Genomic DNA, 19,712 nt, shown 5'->3' on the forward strand with positions numbered 1-19,712 from the left:
GTACCCACTACACTCTCGGAGTGGTTAGCATTAGGAAGGGCATCCAGCTGTAATAACTCTGCCAGATCAGTCAAATCGTCCAACCCATGGAAAGCGGATGTTAAACGATGATGATGATGATGATGGTGAAGATGATGATGATGATATATATATATATATATAGGGGAAAGTAAGAAAAATAAGCGAAAATGCACATTGGAAATCAAAAAAAGTAAAGGCTTTTTATGAAAAGTAACGAAAGACATGATATATACAATTAGATGAACTGAAGTAGGAATAAAAGTCATATATATATATATATATATATATATATATATATATATATATATACTGTTTATACTCTTTTACTCTTGCCTCTCACAACTACAAACTGCTCCTCTTATAGTTTGTCTTTGTCATGAGCTCACTTAGCATCATCACACTCTCCCTTCTATTCCGAATTATAGGTACAATCTATCCAAGGTTACAGACATTAACATTTGCCTAAGACACTATGCAGTGGGATTGAACCCTGAACCTCGTAGTTAGGAAACATACTTCTTAACCCTTTCACTACCATTACCACATCCGTGGACACGTTTACAAAGTTTACAAAGTCAGAAAACAGCACAGCTCCCATGACTTTCGGAAACATTTTTTCACGCTAAGAGTTGCTGAAGCATGGAACAAACTGCCAGCATCAGTTGTTAGTTGTCGGAGCACTGCATCCTTCGAAACTTCCATGCTTCTTGAGATTCACCAACACTACACCTAATTTTCTCCCCTCCATACACATGCAAGCATGTATCTGACTCATACACTGTTCGCTGTCCACACATTTGTATATTACTGCATATACTTTATACGCACTTTTTGACAAGTTATGGTGCACCTGAGCACTGTATACAATAATTTCATTATTATTATTTTTTTTTATTTCTGTTGAAATACACTGCCCTTTTCTCAATTAATTTTGAAAATAATACTCTTTACTCTTTTACTTGTTTCAGTCATTTGACTGTGGCCATGCTGGAGAACCGCCTTTAATTGAGCAACTCGACCCCGGACTTATTCTTTGTAAGCCCAGTACTTATTCTATTGGTCTCTTTTGCCGAACCGCTAAGTTACGGGGACATAAACACACCAGCATCGATTGTCAAGCAATGCTAGGGGGACAACCACAAACATACACGCACACACACATATACATATATATACATATATACAACTGGCTTCTTTCAGTTTCTGTCTACCAAATCCACTCACAAGGCTTTGGTCGGCCCAAGGCTATAGTAGAAGACACTTGCCCAAGGTCCCATGCAGTGCGACTGAACCCGGAACCATGTGGTTGGTTAGCAAGCTACTTACCACACAGCCACTCCTAAAATTATTAAAATAACTCTGACATTATTCAGCTGGGGCTTAGAACATAAATTAATATGAAATTTTAATTTAGATTACTTTAAAATGGGAAGTTTGTATCATAGGACCAAGTGTGGTTTCAGGGTGGGTTTGTATCTGTAGGGTTAATCATTCAGCCATATTGACTCTCATGTAAGTAAATAGACACTAATGAATTGTACTTGATACGTTTTAATTTGTCTAAACAAGATGACTGAGAATGTATAATGACACAAGTCAGTCAGTGCTTTGACCATTGTTTACGTGAATGGAAATAAACAGAAATAGTAAACTCTAAATATAAAAGAAAATATGGAATATTTTTCTAATAATAGCCTAGCATCCACATCTATCAGTGTATACTGAAAGCAAGAACTAAAAATAAGTCTTAGGAGAAATGCTTCCATCAAACCTGAGCTAGAAAGATTATAAAGCTTTTCAATGAATTTCTAGATTCCTTTCATCTTGTTGTGTTGGAAGGAAAACTTGTTCTTGGTAATTGGTAAATGGGCTTAATAGATTACAGTAAAGAAATATCCTCAAACCTTGAGAAAGTCATCAGAATTAGAGACTAGAGGAAGGAAATATAAATTGAGTGAAGGAAGTGAACTGGCAGAATCGTTAGCACGCCGGGCGAAATGCTTTGTGGTATTTTGTCCGCTGCTGCGTTCTGAGTTCAAATTCCGCCATGGTTAACTTTGTCTTTCATCCTTTCGGGGTCGATAAATTAAGTACCAGTTATGCACTGGGGTCGATGTAATTGACTTAATCCATTTGTCTGTCTTTGTTTGTCCTCTCTATGTTTAGCCCCTTGTGGGCAATAAAGAAATAGGTATTTTGTCTACCGCTATGTTCTGAGTTCAAATTCCACTGAGGTTAACTTTGCCTTTCATCCTTTCGGGGTCGATAAATTAAGTACCAGTTATGCACTGGGGTCGATGTAATCGACTTAATCCATTTGTCTGTCTGTTTGTCCCCTCTATGTTTAGCCCCTTGTGGCAATAAAGAATTAAATATAAATTAAGTGTTTATCATGTAAAGAATATCCATAGTAACATCTTCAAGACAAAAAAATTTAACTTTCATTACTGGAGGGTGGCAATGATGATGATGATGACTGCTTCTTTTTTAACATGCTGGAATGAATCGGACAATTTGGCATGTACTGGTTAGCCAGAGAGCTACACCAAAGTCCAAGGTTTCTACAGGCCGATGCCTTTCCTAATACCTATTTCTTTATTACCCACAAGGGGCTGAACATAGAGGGGACAAACATGGACAGACATAGGTATTAAGTCGATTACATCGACCCCAGTGCTTAACTGATACTTAATTTATCAACCCCGAAAGGATGAAAGGCAAAGTTGACCTCGGTGGAATTTGAACTCACAATGTAACAGCAGACGAAATACCGCTAAGCATTTCGCCCGACGTGCTAACGAATCTGCTAGCTCGCCGCCTTTCCTAATACCAAGCACTTCACAGCATGTACTGGGTGCTTTTTATTTTTTTCATGGCACCTGTACTGGTGAAGTCATAAAATACTTGCAAGACAAGACACTTCAACTGAGTGGGATATATATTAAAGGATATGGAAGTATGATAGAGAGAAAGGAACAAGTGTTTTGCTGAAGAAGATTGCCCACTTGGAAAGAGAGAGAGAGAGAGAGAGATATGTGATGTCAAGTTATTAGGTGAATATGAGAGAATAGGGATAGAACAGAAAAGGTGGATGGATAGGTAAGTGACTTAGAGTGTAAAGAGCATGACAGATGATTAAAGATGGAGATTGGGGTGAAATAAAGAATGGTATGAAAGTCCAGACAACATCATTATCATTTAATGTCTGTTGTCCATGCTGACATGGGTTGGATGGTGTGACCAGAGCTGGCAAGTTGGTGAGGGAGGGACTGTGCCCCCCCCCGTCTGATTTGGCATGGTTTCTACAGTTGGAGGCCCTTCTTAATGGTAGTAAGTAAAATACACGGTGCATTTCAGTTCTATATTTAAGAGATGAAGAATTATGTACATTATTCACATTATCATTTACATTATTTACATTTGACGATATTTGTCCTCATCTTGTTTGTTGTTAACACAACATTTCAGCTGATATACCCTCCGGCCTTCATCAGGTGTCTTGGAGAAATTTTGAACCTGGGTTCTCATTCCTAAGGTATTTTTCAATGTTATTATTATTATTATTATTATTGTTCAGTTCACTGCTTGGAATCGAACTCAGAATCTTGGGGTTAGTAGCCCACATTCTTAACCACTACACTACAGAGGTCATAAAATATATGCAAGACAAAACACTTCAAATGAGTGGGATATATATTAAAGGATATGAAAGTATGATAGAGAGAAAGGAACAAGTGTTTTGCTGAAGAGGTGAAGAAGATTGCCCACTTGCAAAGAGAGAGAGAGAGAGAAGGAGAAAGAGAGATGTGACAAGAGATGTAACCACTATGCCATATGTCCACGGGCCTATAGCGTAGTGGTTAAGAGCATGGCTTCTAACCCCAAGATTCTGAGTTCGATTCCAAGCAGTGAACTGAACAATAATAATAATAACATTGAAAAATACCTTAGGAATGAGAACCCAGATTCAAAATTTCCCCAAGACACCTGATGAAGGCTGGAGGGTATATCAGCTGAAATGTTGTGTTAACAACAAACAAGATGAGGACAAATATCTGTCAAATGTAAATGATAATGTGAATAATGTACATAATTCCTCATCTCTAAAATATAGAACTGAAATGCACTGTGTATTTTACTTGCTACCATTAAGAAGGGCCTCCAGCTGTAGAAACCATGCCAAATCAGACGGGTGTTGGGCACAGCCCCTCCCTCACCAACTTGCCAGCTCTGGTCACACCATCCAACCCATGTCAGCATGGACAACAGAACCCAGGTTTTAAATTTCCCCAAGACACCTGAAGAAGGCTGGAGGGTATATCAGCTGAAACGTGTTAACAACAAACAAGATGAGGACAAATATCTGTCGAATGTAAATAATGTAAATAAGGTGCATTTCAGTTTTGAGAAATTTTTGGAATGGCAGTTATAACAATCCTAGATTATTGTAATTTTAGTATATAATTGCTATACATCCAATAAGCTGACCTGCAATTTTTGATATTCCAAATAGAAAGAAACTATTGCCACAAGACTTTGAACACCTCCTACTAAACACTGCTTGTCACAATTCCATCCTGGTGACCAACTATTTGACAGAGATGGACATCAAAACTGTCCCCTTACTCTTCTTACTGTCAAGACCTTACTTCCTGTGACCTTTTGTTATTCTCCAAGCAGAACTTCAGGGGCAGTTGTTTTGAAGACATTGAGAAGATCATGGTTGTGACAAGAGTCCTGGATACCTTCACTGCAGAGGATTTCTAGGGGATCTTCACAAAGTGTAACAAGTACATTGAATTCAGAGGATTCTACTCTGAAGGAAATTGGAGTTTTCTCCTTCTTTGAAATTAATAAATGTCTATTCTGGAAAAAGTCTCAAAACTTCTGGAATGCACCAAACTTTTTCATTCACCTGTTTACAAAGTTGTTGCAGTTGAGTTGTTGAATGCATACAACTTAAACGTAGAAACATGCTACATTCTCCCAATTTATGAATAAAATCCTCATTTTGCATTACAAAGATTAATTAAACTGAGTAAATTACAATTTTATAATATATTTTATAGACATAAAACAGCACATGTTAGAATTTTTTTCTTTCAGACATTCAAGGAAGTGTGCATCCTCCACATCAACATTTAATGTCTGTTTTCTATGCTGGCATGGGTTGGATGGCTTGATAGGAACTGGTAAGTCCAGGGGCTGCATCAAGTTCTAAAGTCTGTTTTGGCTTGATTTCTATGGCTGGATGCCTTTCCTAATGCCAACCACTCCACAGAGTCTATTGGGTGCTTTTTACATAGTACCATCACAAGTGCTTTTTATGTGGTACCAGTACCAGTGCTTTTTACATAGCACCATCACAAGTGCTTTTTATGTGGTACCAGTACCAGTGCTTTTTACATAGCACCATCACAAGTGCTTTTTATGTGGTACCGTACCAGTGCTTTTTACATAGCACCATCACAAGTGCTTTTTATGTGGTACCAGTACCAGTGCTTTTTACATAGCACCATCACAAGTGCTTTTTATGTGGTACCAGTACCAGTGCTTTTTACATAGCACCATCACAAGTGCTTTTTATGTGGTACCAGTACCAGTGCTTTTTACATAGCACCATCACAAGTGCTTTTTATGTGGTACCAGTACCAGTGCTTTTTACATAGCACCATCACAAGTGCTTTTTATGTGGTACCAGTACCAGTGCTTTTTTCCATGACACCATCAGAGTTTTTTTTTACATGGAAAAGCACCAACACCAATGCTTTTTGCATGGTACCTTGGTTTTAGGATATCAAATCAGTTGTAGTGGGTGGGTCTTCTCAAGTACAGCAATGCACCACATAACTTGGTCCTCTTTCATTTCCTTTTAAGCATAAATAAGCCACTTTACAAGCCACTGAGGGAGCCTGTGATAAGACTAATTACACTGAATCAAATACCATCTTAAAGCATAATTTATGTGAGGATGTTTTGAGGAAAAACCACAAAGAATGGGCAAGATTGAGTAAAAAGGGGAAAGATTGACATGGCCTAGTTGTGAGGATGTTGGACTCACAATCACAAAATTGTGGCTTTGGTTCCTGGACCAGACAGTGCAAGACACTTCATTTTATGTTGCTCTGTGATTGCTTTGACATCTGACATGTGGAACACTTTGTAGTTGTTCAGGAAACATTGAGTTGATGGGAGGAGTGAGCTTATATGCAGCACAAACATATGATCACTATAAACAAATCATCTGAGCAGGTTGTTCAGCAAGAATGCAGAATTCTCATCTGTCATTTACAACAAGAGAATTCACCATAGTATATTTTATAGATTTAAAAATTTTGGCATTTGTGCCTGTGTGCAGGTGACACGTAACCCCCCCCCCCCAAAAAAAAAAACATGATTTTTCCATGGCTGTTATCAGTACCGCCTGACTGGCCCTCATGCAGGTGGCACGTAAAAGCACCCACTACACTCTCAGAGTGGTTGGCGTTAGGAAGGGCATCCAACTGTAGAAACTTTGCCAGATCAAGATTGGAGTCTTGTGCAGCCATCTGGTTCGCCAGCCCTCAGTCAAATCATCCAATCCATGCTAGCATGGAAAGCGGATGTTAAACAATGATGATGATGATGACCCCTTGAATTTTTTGTAGGTTTTCAGGAATTCAACATGTTATTTCTATGTAGTTCCACCCATTTCAAACTTCAGATTTTAGAATTATCATTTTGTTACATCAGGCATGTTTCACTTACATTTCATTTAAAAAGGAAAAATAGTTTTTTTCTCTTTCACTGTTGAGTTTTCAGCAAATGATGATCTCTGCTAACTTCTGTAGTTTCATTTTTGGTATCATAAAACGAATCATCACCAAATTGAATGTTTTTAAGTTGGACACATATTTATCATGGTATCTTTACAGGATACATATTTAATTTTTGTCATTTCAGCAAACATTAGTAGGTTTATGTGCATGTGTGTGGTATCTGCATTGGTTAATTGGGCTGCAAATTAGTCTTGGCATTTTTCATTTCTAGGGCCCCATAGAAATCAAATTATTGGTAAATTTTTACTGTTACACCTTTTTGATGAGCTTTCAGAATAGTTATTACTAGACCTGTTGAGGCAAGTGAAAATCAAAATCAAAATCAAAATTGATCAACATCAATGGAAATTGTAGCTGTGATGCCGGTGGCACATAAGAGAACCATCCGAACGTGGCCGTTGCCAGCGTCGCCCCGACTGGCCTCCGTGCTGGTGGCACATAAAAAGCACCATCCGATCATGGCTGTTGCCAGCTTCGCCTGGCACCTGTGCCGGTGGCATGTAAAAAGCACCCACTACTCTCATGGAGTGGTTGGCATTAGGAAGAGCATCCAGCCGTAGAAACATTGCCAGATCAGACTGGGCCTGGTGCAGCCTTCTGGCTTCCCAGACCCCAGTTGAACCGTCCAACCCATGCCAGCATGGAAAGCGGACACTAAACGATGATGATGATGATGATCCAAAAGAGAAGGAAAAATGCCAAGAATTAGGTGGTGGTTTCTGCATGAAAAAATTCTTTGTCCTCCACCCCTAATTCTGTGTTCTTTTTTGGTAAATTTTTACTATTTCTTACTCATACACCTATTTCGTGAGGCAGATGTAATATCTTTTACTTATATATTATACCTGTTTCAGTCATTAGACTGTGGCCTTGGGGCATCGCCTTGAATTTTTAGTTAAATGAATCAAAACCCAGTACTTATTTTTTAAAGCCTGATACTTATTCTATTGTCTCTTTTGCTGAACTGCTAAGTCACAGACATGTAAATACATCAACACTAATTGTCAAGTGGTGCTGGGAGACACATACACACACATAATGGGTTTCTTTCAGTTTCTGTCTACCAAATTCACTCACAGGTTTTAGTTGGCCTGAGGCTATAGTAGATGTTTACCCAAGGTGGCATGCAGGGGGACTGAACACAGCACCATGAGTTTGAGAAGCAAGCTTCTTACCCATACTGTGCCTATAGTTAAAAATAGTTAAAGATGTTAAAGTAATTTCCATGCCAAAATGAAACAGAAGCACAGCATTTAACCATCTGTAGATATTATGCTAGTTGGTATTTTGAGACAATTTCTTTGGATTTATACAAGACAAAATTTTATTTTTTTAAACTTTTGCAAACTCCCCCCCCCCTTTATTTTTTCGAAACATCTTTTTGAATTTGTTTGTTATTTGTAAACTTGAGACAGTATGACTTATAAAAATTTTTTTTCAAAATTTAAAAATAATATCTGAAATGGAAAAAGGAAAACTTATGCTAATTTTGTGCAACCATGTGACTTCCTTCATAGTGTATATATGTGTATGCATGTATGCATGTGTGTGTATATGTGTGTGTGTGTGCTTTTGTGAACAAGTGTGTGTGTGTGTATATATATATATATATATACACACACATATATATATGTGCATGTGTATGTGAGTGTGTGTGCATGCTTTTGTGTATGTGCTTGTGTGCGTGTGTGTGTGCACATGCTTGTGTGTGTACATGTGTATGCTTTTGTGTATGTATGAATGGATATAAACATGTGTGTATCTGAGTATGTGAAACATAAATTATGAAATCTTTTTGTTTTTGTGTAAAAAATATTATAATTATGAAAGGAAGGAAAGACCACAGAAAATTGACATAATGCTGTCTCTTGATTTGTGTCGTGCAAGACAAGTAAATAGTCTATATAATATATTTTAGAGGGAAACTGTCTTTCAATAATCTATATACAAAATAAACACATACACACACACATACAACCATATATATTCACACACATATTCATATACCTACAGAAAGATGACATCATTTGTCTCACACCGCATAGGTATACAAAATTATCCATAAATTTATGAATAACACATTTTACATAACATTGAAGCAATCATCCCCACCTTCATCTCCCTCACTCAACACAGCAAGTTATTAGGTCCGTCTTTCTGTAACCAATTAGTGTAGCCATGCAGTATTTTCTGTCTTTCCTTGTCAGTCTTCCTGTTGCCAGCCGGAAAGGCTACCCAGGAACTTCTTTCTACTTCTCTTGGTCAGTTATCCTCTAACCAGCTGGTAAAAACCTTCCAGTATCTTTTCGTTCTCTCTTGGCCAGTTGTTCTGTAGCCAATAAGTAAATCATCCAGTATCTTCTCTCTTAATCAATATCCAGGTTTCTTCTTATACTAGCTGGTAAGGTCATCTAGTATCTTTTGCCTTTCTTTTGCTTAGACTTTTTGTAACCAGCTTCTTTTTCTCTCTCTCTTGGTCAGCCTTCCTTTAATTAGTTTGCAATCTTTCTATAACCAGCATCCAGTATCTTCCCTTCTTCTTTCTTGGTCAGTCATTCTGTAACCTGCTACTGAAGCATCTAGTATCTGGATCTGGATAAGAAGCCATCCAGTATCTTCTCTCTCTCTCCTGGTCAAACTTCCTGTAGCCAATAGGAAAATCATCCCTGTAACTTTTCTCTCACTCCCTCCCCATGTCAGTGCCTCTATGACCAGCTGGTTAGGCCATCCAGTATCTCCTGTCTTTTGGCCAGATTTTCTGTAACCAGTTTGTAAGACCATCCAATAACTTCTTTCTCTCTCTCCTTTGGTCAGTTTTCCTGAAAAGAAGCTTGCAATATTATCCAGTATCTTCTGTCCCTTGGTCAGTCATTCTGTAGCTGACTGGTAAATCATCTAGTATCTTCTCTCTCTGTCCAGATCAGTGTCTCTATAACCAGCTGGTAAGGTCATTCACTATCACCCGCTTCTCTTTTTTTGGTCAGATTTTCTGGAGCCAGCTACTATGGTCATCCTGTGTCTGTCTTCTCTTTCTCTCTCGACCAGTTTTTCTGTAGCCAATTGGTAATTCATCCAGTATCTTCTCTCTTCATGCCTTCTAGCTCTTTCTCACTCTTGGTCAGTTATTTTGTTTCCAACTGGTAAGGCCATTGAGTATCTTCTCTCTTTCTCATAGCTGGTCTTCCTGTAGCCAATCAGTGATTGATTCAGTATCTTCTCTCTCACTCTTTCCAGATCAATTTTTTTGTAACCTGCTGTTAAGACCAACCAGTATCTCCCGTGTTTCTTTTGGTCAATTATACAATAGCCAGCTTGAAAGGCCATCCAGTGGCTTCTCTCTCTCCAGGTCAAACTTCCTGTAACTGCTGGTGAGGTTGTCCAGTATTTACTCTCTCTAGGTCAGACTTCCTGTCATCAGTGGGTAAGGCCTCCCAATTTCTTCTCTCGCCAGTCAGTTTTCTTGTAACCAGCTGGTATGGCCATCCAGTACCATCTCTTTCATTCCCTCCCATTATCTCTTGCTCATTCAGTCAGTTATTGTTACCAAATGGAAAGGCCATACAGTATCTTCTAGTTTTCTCTTGGTCAGTTATTTTGTTGCCAACCAGTAAGGCTGTCCAGTATCTCCCATCTCTTTTGGTCAGTTATTTTGTTGCCAGCTGGTAAGGTTATCCAGTATCTCCCATCTCTTTTGGTCAGATATTTTGTTGCCATCCACTAAGGCTATCCAGTATCTCCTGTCCCTTTTGGTCAGTTATTTTGTTGCCATCCACTAAGGCTATCCAGTATCTCCCGTCTCTTTTGGTCAGATATTTTGTTGCCAGCTAGTAATGCTATCCAGTATCTCCTGTCTCTTTCGGTCAGATATTTTGCTGCCAGTCATTAAGGCTATCCAGTATCTCCTGTCACTTTTGGTCAGATATTTTGTTGCCAGCTAGTAATGCTATCCAGTATCTCCTGTCTCTTTCGGTCAGATATTTTGCTGCCAGTCATTAAGACTATCCAGTATCTCCTGTCTCTTTCGGTCAGATATTTGCTGCCAGTCATTAAGACTATCCAGTATCTCCTGTCTCTTTCGGTCAGATATTTTGCTGCCAGTCATTAAGACTATCCAGTATCTCCTGTCTCTTTCGGTCAGATATTTTGCTGCCAGTCATTAAGACTATCCAGTATCTCCTGTCTCTTTCGGTCAGATATTTTGCTGCCAGTCATTAAGACTATCCAGTATCTCCTGTCTCTTTCGGTCAGATATTTTGCTGCCAGTCATTAAGACTATCCAGTATCTCCTGTCTCTTTCGGTCAGATATTGCTGCCAGTCATTAAGACTATCCAGTATCTCCTGTCTCTTTCGGTCAGATATTTTGCTGCCAGTCATTAAGACTATCCAGTATCTCCTGTCTCTTTCGGTCAGATATTTTGCTGCCAGTCATTAAGACTATCCAGTATCTCCTGTCTCTTTCGGTCAGATATTTTGCTGCCAGTCATTAAGACTATCCAGTATCTCCTGTCTCTTTCGGTCAGATATTTTGCTGCCAGTCATTAAGACTATCCAGTATCTCCTGTCTCTTTCGGTCAGATATTTTGCTGCCAGTCATTAAGACTATCCAGTATCTCCTGTCTCTTTCGGTCAGATATTTTGCTGCCAGTCATTAAGACTATCCAGTATCTCCTGTCTCTTTCGGTCAGATATTTTGCTGCCAGTCATTAAGACTATCCAGTATCTCCTGTCTCTTTCGGTCAGATATTTTGCTGCCAGTCATTAAGGCTATCCAGTATCTCCTGTCTCTTTCGGTCAGATATTTTGCTGCCAGTCATTAAGGCTATCCAGTATCTCCTGTCTCTTTCGGTCAGATATTTTGCTGCCAGTCATTAAGGCTATCCAGTATCTCCTGTCTCTTTCGGTCAGATATTTTGCTGCCAGTCATTAAGGCTATCCAGTATCTCCTGTCTCTTTCGGTCAGATATTTTGCTGCCAGTCATTAAGGCTATCCAGTATCTCCTGTCTCTTTCGGTCAGATATTTTGCTGCCAGTCATTAAGGCTATCCAGTATCTCCTGTCTCTTTCGGTCAGATATTTTGCTGCCAGTCATTAAGGCTATCCAGTATCTCCTGTCTCTTTCGGTCAGATATTTTGCTGCCAGTCATTAAGGCTATCCAGTATCTCCTGTCTCTTTCGGTCAGATATTTTGCTGCCAGTCATTAAGACTATCCAGTATCTCCTGTCTCTTTCGGTCAGATATTTTGCTGCCAGTCATTAAGACTATCCAGTATCTCCTGTCTCTTTCGGTCAGATATTTTGCTGCCAGTCATTAAGACTATCCAGTATCTCCTGTCTCTTTCGGTCAGATATTTTGCTGCCAGTCATTAAGACTATCCAGTATCTCCTGTCTCTTTCGGTCAGATATTTTGCTGCCAGTCATTAAGACTATCCAGTATCTCCTGTCTCTTTCGGTCAGATATTTTGCTGCCAGTCATTAAGACTATCCAGTATCTCCTGTCTCTTTCGGTCAGATATTTTGCTGCCAGTCATTAAGGCTATCCAGTATCTCCTGTCTCTTTCGGTCAGATATTTTGCTGCCAGTCATTAAGGCTATCCAGTATCTCCTGTCTCTTTCGGTCAGATATTTTGCTGCCAGTCATTAAGGCTATCCAGTATCTCCTGTCTCTTTCGGTCAGATATTTTGCTGCCAGTCATTAAGGCTATCCAGTATCTCCTGTCTCTTTCGGTCAGATATTTTGCTGCCAGTCATTAAGGCTATCCAGTATCTCCTGTCTCTTTCGGTCAGATATTTTGCTGCCAGTCATTAAGGATATCCAGTATCTCCTGTCTCTTTCGGTCAGATATTTTGCTGCCAGTCATTAAGGCTATCCAGTATCTCCTGTCTCTTTCGGTCAGATATTTTGCTGCCAGTCATTAAGGCTATCCAGTATCTCCTGTCTCTTTCGGTCAGATATTTTGCTGCCAGTCATTAAGGCTATCCAGTATCTCCTGTCTCTTTCGGTCAGATATTTTGCTGCCAGTCATTAGGCTATCCAGTATCTCCTGTCTCTTTCGGTCAGATATTTTGCTGCCAGTCATTAAGGCTATCCAGTATCTCCTGTCTCTTTCGGTCAGATATTTTGCTGCCAGTCATTAAGACTATCCAGTATCTCCTGTCTCTTTCGGTCAGATATTTTGCTGCCAGTCATTAAGGCTATCCAGTATCTCCTGTCTCTTTCGGTCAGATATTTTCTGCCAGTCATTAAGACTATCCAGTATCTCCTGTCTCTTTCGGTCAGATATTTTGCTGCCAGTCATTAAGACTATCCAGTATCTCCTGTCTCTTTCGGTCAGATATTTTGCTGCCAGTCATTAAGACTATCCAGTATCTCCTGTCTCTTTCGGTCAGATATTTTGCTGCCAGTCATTAAGACTATCCAGTATCTCCTGTCTCTTTCGGTCAGATATTTTGCTGCCAGTCATTAAGACTATCCAGTATCTCCTGTCTCTTTCGGTCAGATATTTTGCTGCCAGTCATTAAGACTATCCAGTATCTCCTGTCTCTTTCGGTCAGATATTTTGCTGCCAGTCATTAAGACTATCCAGTATCTCCTGTCTCTTTCGGTCAGATATTTTGCTGCCAGTCATTAAGACTATCCAGTATCTCCTGTCTCTTTCGGTCAGATATTTTGCTGCCAGTCATTAAGACTATCCAGTATCTCCTGTCTCTTTCGGTCAGATATTTTGCTGCCAGTCATTAAGGCTATCCAGTATCTCCTGTCTCTTTCGGTCAGATATTTTGCTGCCAGTCATTAAGGCTATCCAGTATCTCCTGTCTCTTTCGGTCAGATATTTTGCTGCCAGTCATTAAGGCTATCCAGTATCTCTCCTGTCTCTTTCGGTCAGATATTTTGCTGCCAGTCATTAAGGCTATCCAGTATCTCCTGTCTCTTTCGGTCAGATATTTTGCTGCCAGTCATTAAGGCTATCCAGTATCTCCTGTCTCTTTCGGTCAGATATTTTGCTGCCAGTCATTAAGACTATCCAGTATCTCCTGTCTCTTTCGGTCAGATATTTTGCTGCCAGTCATTAAGACTATCCAGTATCTCCTGTCTCTTTCGGTCAGATATTTTGCTGCCAGTCATTAAGACTATCCAGTATCTCCTGTCTCTTTCGGTCAGATATTTTGCTGCCAGTCATTAAGACTATCCAGTATCTCCTGTCTCTTTCGGTCAGATATTTTGCTGCCAGTCATTAAGACTATCCAGTATCTCCTGTCTCTTTCGGTCAGATATTTTGCTGCCAGTCATTAAGACTATCCAGTATCTCCTGTCTCTTTCGGTCAGATATTTTGCTGCCAGTCATTAAGACTATCCAGTATCTCCTGTCTCTTTCGGTCAGATATTTTGCTGCCAGTCATTAAGGCTATCCAGTATCTCCTGTCTCTTTCGGTCAGATATTTTGCTGCCAGTCATTAAGGCTATCCAGTATCTCCTGTCTCTTTCGGTCAGATATTTGCTGCCAGTCATTAAGGCTATCCAGTATCTCCTGTCTCTTTCGGTCAGATATTTTGCTGCCAGTCATTAAGACTATCCAGTATCTCCTGTCTCTTTCGGTCAGATATTTTGCTGCCAGTCATTAAGGCTATCCAGTATCTCCTGTCTCTTTCGGTCAGATATTTTGCTGCCAGTCATTAAGGCTATCCAGTATCTCCTGTCTCTTTCGGTCAGATATTTTGCTGCCAGTCATTAAGGCTATCCAGTATCTCCTGTCTCTTTCGGTCAGATATTTTGCTGCCAGTCATTAAGGCTATCCAGTATCTCCTGTCTCTTTCGGTCAGATATTTTGCTGCCAGTCATTAAGACTATCCAGTATCTCCTGTCTCTTTCGGTCAGATATTTTGCTGCCAGTCATTAAGACTATCCAGTATCTCCTGTCTCTTTCGGTCAGATATTTTGCTGCCAGTCATTAAGACTATCCAGTATCTCCTGTCTCTTTCGGTCAGATATTTTGCTGCCAGTCATTAAGACTATCCAGTATCTCCTGTCTCTTTCGGTCAGATATTTTGCTGCCAGTCATTAAGACTATCCAGTATCTCCTGTCTCTTTCGGTCAGATATTTTGCTGCCAGTCATTAAGACTATCCAGTATCTCCTGTCTCTTTCGGTCAGATATTTTGCTGCCAGTCATTAAGGCTATCCAGTATCTCCTGTCTCTTTCGGTCAGATATTTTGCTGTCAGTCATTAAGGCTATCCAGTATCTCCTGTCTCTTTCGGTCAGATATTTTGCTGCCAGTCATTAAGGCTATCCAGTATCTCCTGTCTCTTTCGGTCAGATATTTTGCTGCCAGTCATTAAGGCTATCCAGTATCTCCTGTCTCTTTCGGTCAGATATTTTGCTGCCAGTCATTAAGACTATCCAGTATCTCCTGTCTCTTTCGGTCAGATATTTTGCTGCCAGTCATTAAGACTATCCAGTATCTCCTGTCTCTTTCGGTCAGATATTTTGCTGCCAGTCATTAAGGCTATCCAGTATCTCCTGTCTCTTTCGGTCAGATATTTTGCTGCCAGTCATTAAGACTATCCAGTATCTCCTGTCTCTTTCGGTCAGATATTTTGCTGCCAGTCATTAAGGCTATCCAGTATCTCCTGTCTCTTTCGGTCAGATATTTTGCTGCCAGTCATTAAGACTATCCAGTATCTCCTGTCTCTTTCGGTCAGATATTTTGCTGCCAGTCATTAAGACTATCCAGTATCTCCTGTCTCTTTCGGTCAGATATTTTGCTGCCAGTCATTAAGACTATCCAGTATCTCCTGTCTCTTTCGGTCAGATATTTTGCTGCCAGTCATTAAGACTATCCAGTATCTCCTGTCTCTTTCGGTCAGATATTTTGTTGCCATCATTAAGGCTATCCAGTATCTCCTGTCTCTTTCGGTCAGATATTTTGCTGCCAGTCATTAAGACTATCCAGTATCTCCTGTCTCTTTCGGTCAGATATTTTGCTGCCAGTCATTAAGACTATCCAGTATCTCCTCTCTCTTTCGGTCAGATATTTTGCTGCCAGTCATTAAGACTATCCAGTATCTCCTGTCTCTTTCGGTCAGATATTTTGCTGCCAGTCATTAAGACTATCCAGTATCTCCTGTCTCTTTCGGTCAGATATTTTGCTGCCAGTCATTAAGACTATCCAGTATCTCCTGTCTCTTTCGGTCAGATATTTTGCTGCCAGTCATTAAGACTATCCAGTATCTCCTGTCTCTTTCGGTCAGATATTTTGCTGCCAGTCATTAAGACTATCCAGTATCTCCTGTCTCTTTCGGTCAGATATTTTGCTGCCAGTCATTAAGACTATCCAGTATCTCCTGTCTCTTTCGGTCAGATATTTTGCTGCCAGTCATTAAGGCTATCCAGTATCTCCTGTCTCTTTCGGTCACATATTTTGTTGCCAGCAAATGAGGCTATCTAGTATCTCCCATTTCTTTTGGTCAAATATTTTGTTGCCAACCTGTAAGGTTATTCAGTATCTCCCATCTCTTTTGGTCAGTTATTTTGTTGCTAGCTGGTAAGGCTATCCAGTATCTTCTCACTTTTTATGGTCACTCTTTCTGTAACCAGCTGGCAATGCCAGCCAATATTGTCTCTCTCTCATAGTTGCTCTCTCTGATGCCAATTGGTAAGGCCATCCAGTATCTTTTCTCTCTCTCACTCCATGTCAGTATACTTGAAGCTAATTGGTAAAGCCATCAAGTACCTTCTCTTGATTTTTTTTCTTCTCTCCCTCCTTTTTAATTTGTTTAACCTTTTCATTACTGTATTTATTTTGAGATGCTCTGTGTTTCTTTCAATTACTTTAAATATAACAAAGAATTTAGTAAACTAACTTCGCTATCATTCTGCTAGTGTTAGGAACATAAATTGTGACTAAGGTTTGGTGGAAGATTTTAATTTAAAACTTATGAAAACAAGACATTTGTACTCAGAGCCAGAGCCAGTTTCAGCCAGGTTGGTAATGAAAAGGTTAATTTCCAGCAAAAACCTATTTCTGCCATTCTATAGACAGTTCTGTGCAGCAGTGTTTTTCAACTATTTTTTATCATATGGACCTCCTCAATTCTTATTTTACTCTGGTAGACCCTCTGAACCATTTCATGTTTAAAATATCCCGTTATATTTTTATGATTAAATATCATTAGGAATTATATAAGAAAAATCATCAAAATAATTAGTGTATTGTAGAAGTATAACAAATTTATTGCTCATAAATTTTAACAAAAAAATAAACCTCATATGGACCCTGGTTGGGAATTGTATTTCTCTTCAATAACACACTGTGGACATCATTAAATTTCAGCCATTGCAAAACTATTCTTTGTAAACCTGAATGTTGCACCAATCAGAATAAAGTATTTGGTGGTATAATTCACTGAATCCACCTTTATCTTTCTTCATATTACATCAACTTTTTCCATGATAGTATGGAACAGATAAGATTTGCTGAGGTAGATTTTCGACAGCTAGATACCCCTTTTGTTGTTTTCCAGCCCTAACTTGTTTCCAAGCAAGGTAATATTTCACCATGGCCAGGCATGTTTTTTCAGGGAAGACTAGAAACAAACAGTATTACTTGAATGACATTCATTTACAACTATCATGATGTTAAAATGAAGGAACACTGAAACACACAAATAATATATTATTTGTTTGTTATGTCAAGTACATTCATATAAACAATTTAGCATTAAACTGAATAAATCATTCAATATTTTTTAGTAGAATACATGTTTATTAAACTTTTACAAAATGACAGGTGACATTGTCTTCAAAGTTTTGGCTTGCTAGCAAGCTCATTATAAAAATGTTAGCATGCTTATTTATCAACAACTAGCTTAAAAGCTGCATTCCTTGTGGAATTTTAAGCTACCCCCTGCAGAGGGTTAACTGGGCCTTTGGCCCAAAACTTAAGAGAGCTAAATAGCATGACTATAATACATGTAAAATGACTATATACCTCAGTGGTGTTTGATCAGAGGTTAAGGATGGATGAGAATTAATTCTATAATGCAATCGTTCTATTGTTCCAGTCCCAAGTTGAATTCCAACTGTTGGCCTATCTGTCCTGAAGTGCTTTTCTCGATGAAACAAATTTCATTTTTATCTTTCCCTTGATCTCTGATGTCATCTGACAAATGCCACCAAGATGGCATGAATCAGCCAAGCTTTACCTGCTAGAAATAGTAACCCAAATGTTTTCAAATCAGATTCCTATGCTGGATGTTCAAGAACCAAATGAAGGGCAGATTGTCAACCCCGGGATCATCCTGATTTCAAAAAGGTATAATATATCTATGTAGAGCAAATATAGGTTGAGATATGGGGGACCCATACAGACAGATAGAATTTTGATTTTATTATTATAGATGTTTCATAATCAGTTTCTATCTACTAAATTCACTTACAAAGCTTTGGTTAACCTAGAGCTATAGAGGCACTTGCTCAAGGTGCCACACAGTGAGATTTGAACCCAAAGTTGCATGGTTGGTTGGGAAGCAAGCTTGTTAACTTGCACCTATCTTTTGTATTTCTTGCTCTAAAATTATTTTACTTCAAAGTTTGCATAATTTCAGTGTGTAGCTAATTGAGTTTGGATGTTAAACTGAAAGTGAATGCACAAAGAAGCAGAGTCTTTTTACTTAAAAATCAAAACTTCCAAAAGTGAGCCTGCCAAACATGATGTGTACTAGTACCCAGTTTCTAATTTTGAATAGGAAGATATTAAAATTAATTAAACTTTAAAAGAAACCAACCTGTGAAAAATTGTACAATGTACATATTTCAAGGCACATGGCTCAGTGGTTAGAGCGTAGAACTTACAATTGTGATGTTGTGAGTTTGATACCCTAACTGGGCTGTGTTGTGTTAATGAGCAAGACACTTTATTTCACATTGCTTCAGTTCACTCAGCTGTAGAAATGAGTTGCAATGTCACTGGTGCCAAGCTGTATCGGCCGTTGCCTTTCCCTCGGATAACATCAGTGGCATGTAGAGGAGGGTTGGTATGTATGGGCAACTGCTGGTCTTCCATAAAACAATCTTGCCTGAACTTGTGCCTAGGAAGGGAACTTTCTGGGTGTAATCCCATGGTCATTCATGACCAAAGAGGATCTTTACTTTTACATACATTTATACACACAAGGTTTAGAGATAAGAAATCTCTTCACATTGAGCTGTTACTGCTTTGCATGGAGAGGTCACAGTTCTGGTACTACGGACATGTGATTAGACTATTGCAGGAAAGAATTGCAAGATGGATTTTTTTAAAGCTGAGCCTACTTGTAGGAGGAGATCTAGCAGACCAAGAATGAAATGGTTGTAATAAAAGTTTCAGTAGGTCATGTTTGGGAATTAAACTGCAAAGTGGTACAATGGTTGCTTCTGACAGGACCTTATGGAGGAAGTGCCAGAGGACACTACCCTCATGGCTCTTCCAAGAGTAGTGGGTGTAGAAAATGGATGGTTTATATATATATATTATATATATATATATAAATATAAGAACATACTGTGGACAAGGCTGCATGACATTCAATTTATATATATATATATATATATATATATATATATATATATATATATATATATATATATATATATAATATATATATATATATATTAGTTCAAAGTTACAGAAAATAAAAGACAAAGACAGGTGAAGGAACAACAGGTGTATTAGTTTAACACTCAGGAAGAATGGAAAAGTCTTTGACATTTCGAGCATACGCTCTTCAACAAAAAGGATTGAGAGAATAAAAATGTGTAACACCTCAACATAAAAGCATGCAGATAAAATGAGGAAGATTGAGAGATAAATAGGAAATACAAATGAATAAATAAAT

Source organism: Octopus sinensis, linkage group LG20 (genome assembly GCF_006345805.1).
Source record: "Octopus sinensis linkage group LG20, ASM634580v1, whole genome shotgun sequence".
Lineage (NCBI taxonomy): Eukaryota > Metazoa > Mollusca > Cephalopoda > Octopoda > Octopodidae > Octopus > Octopus sinensis.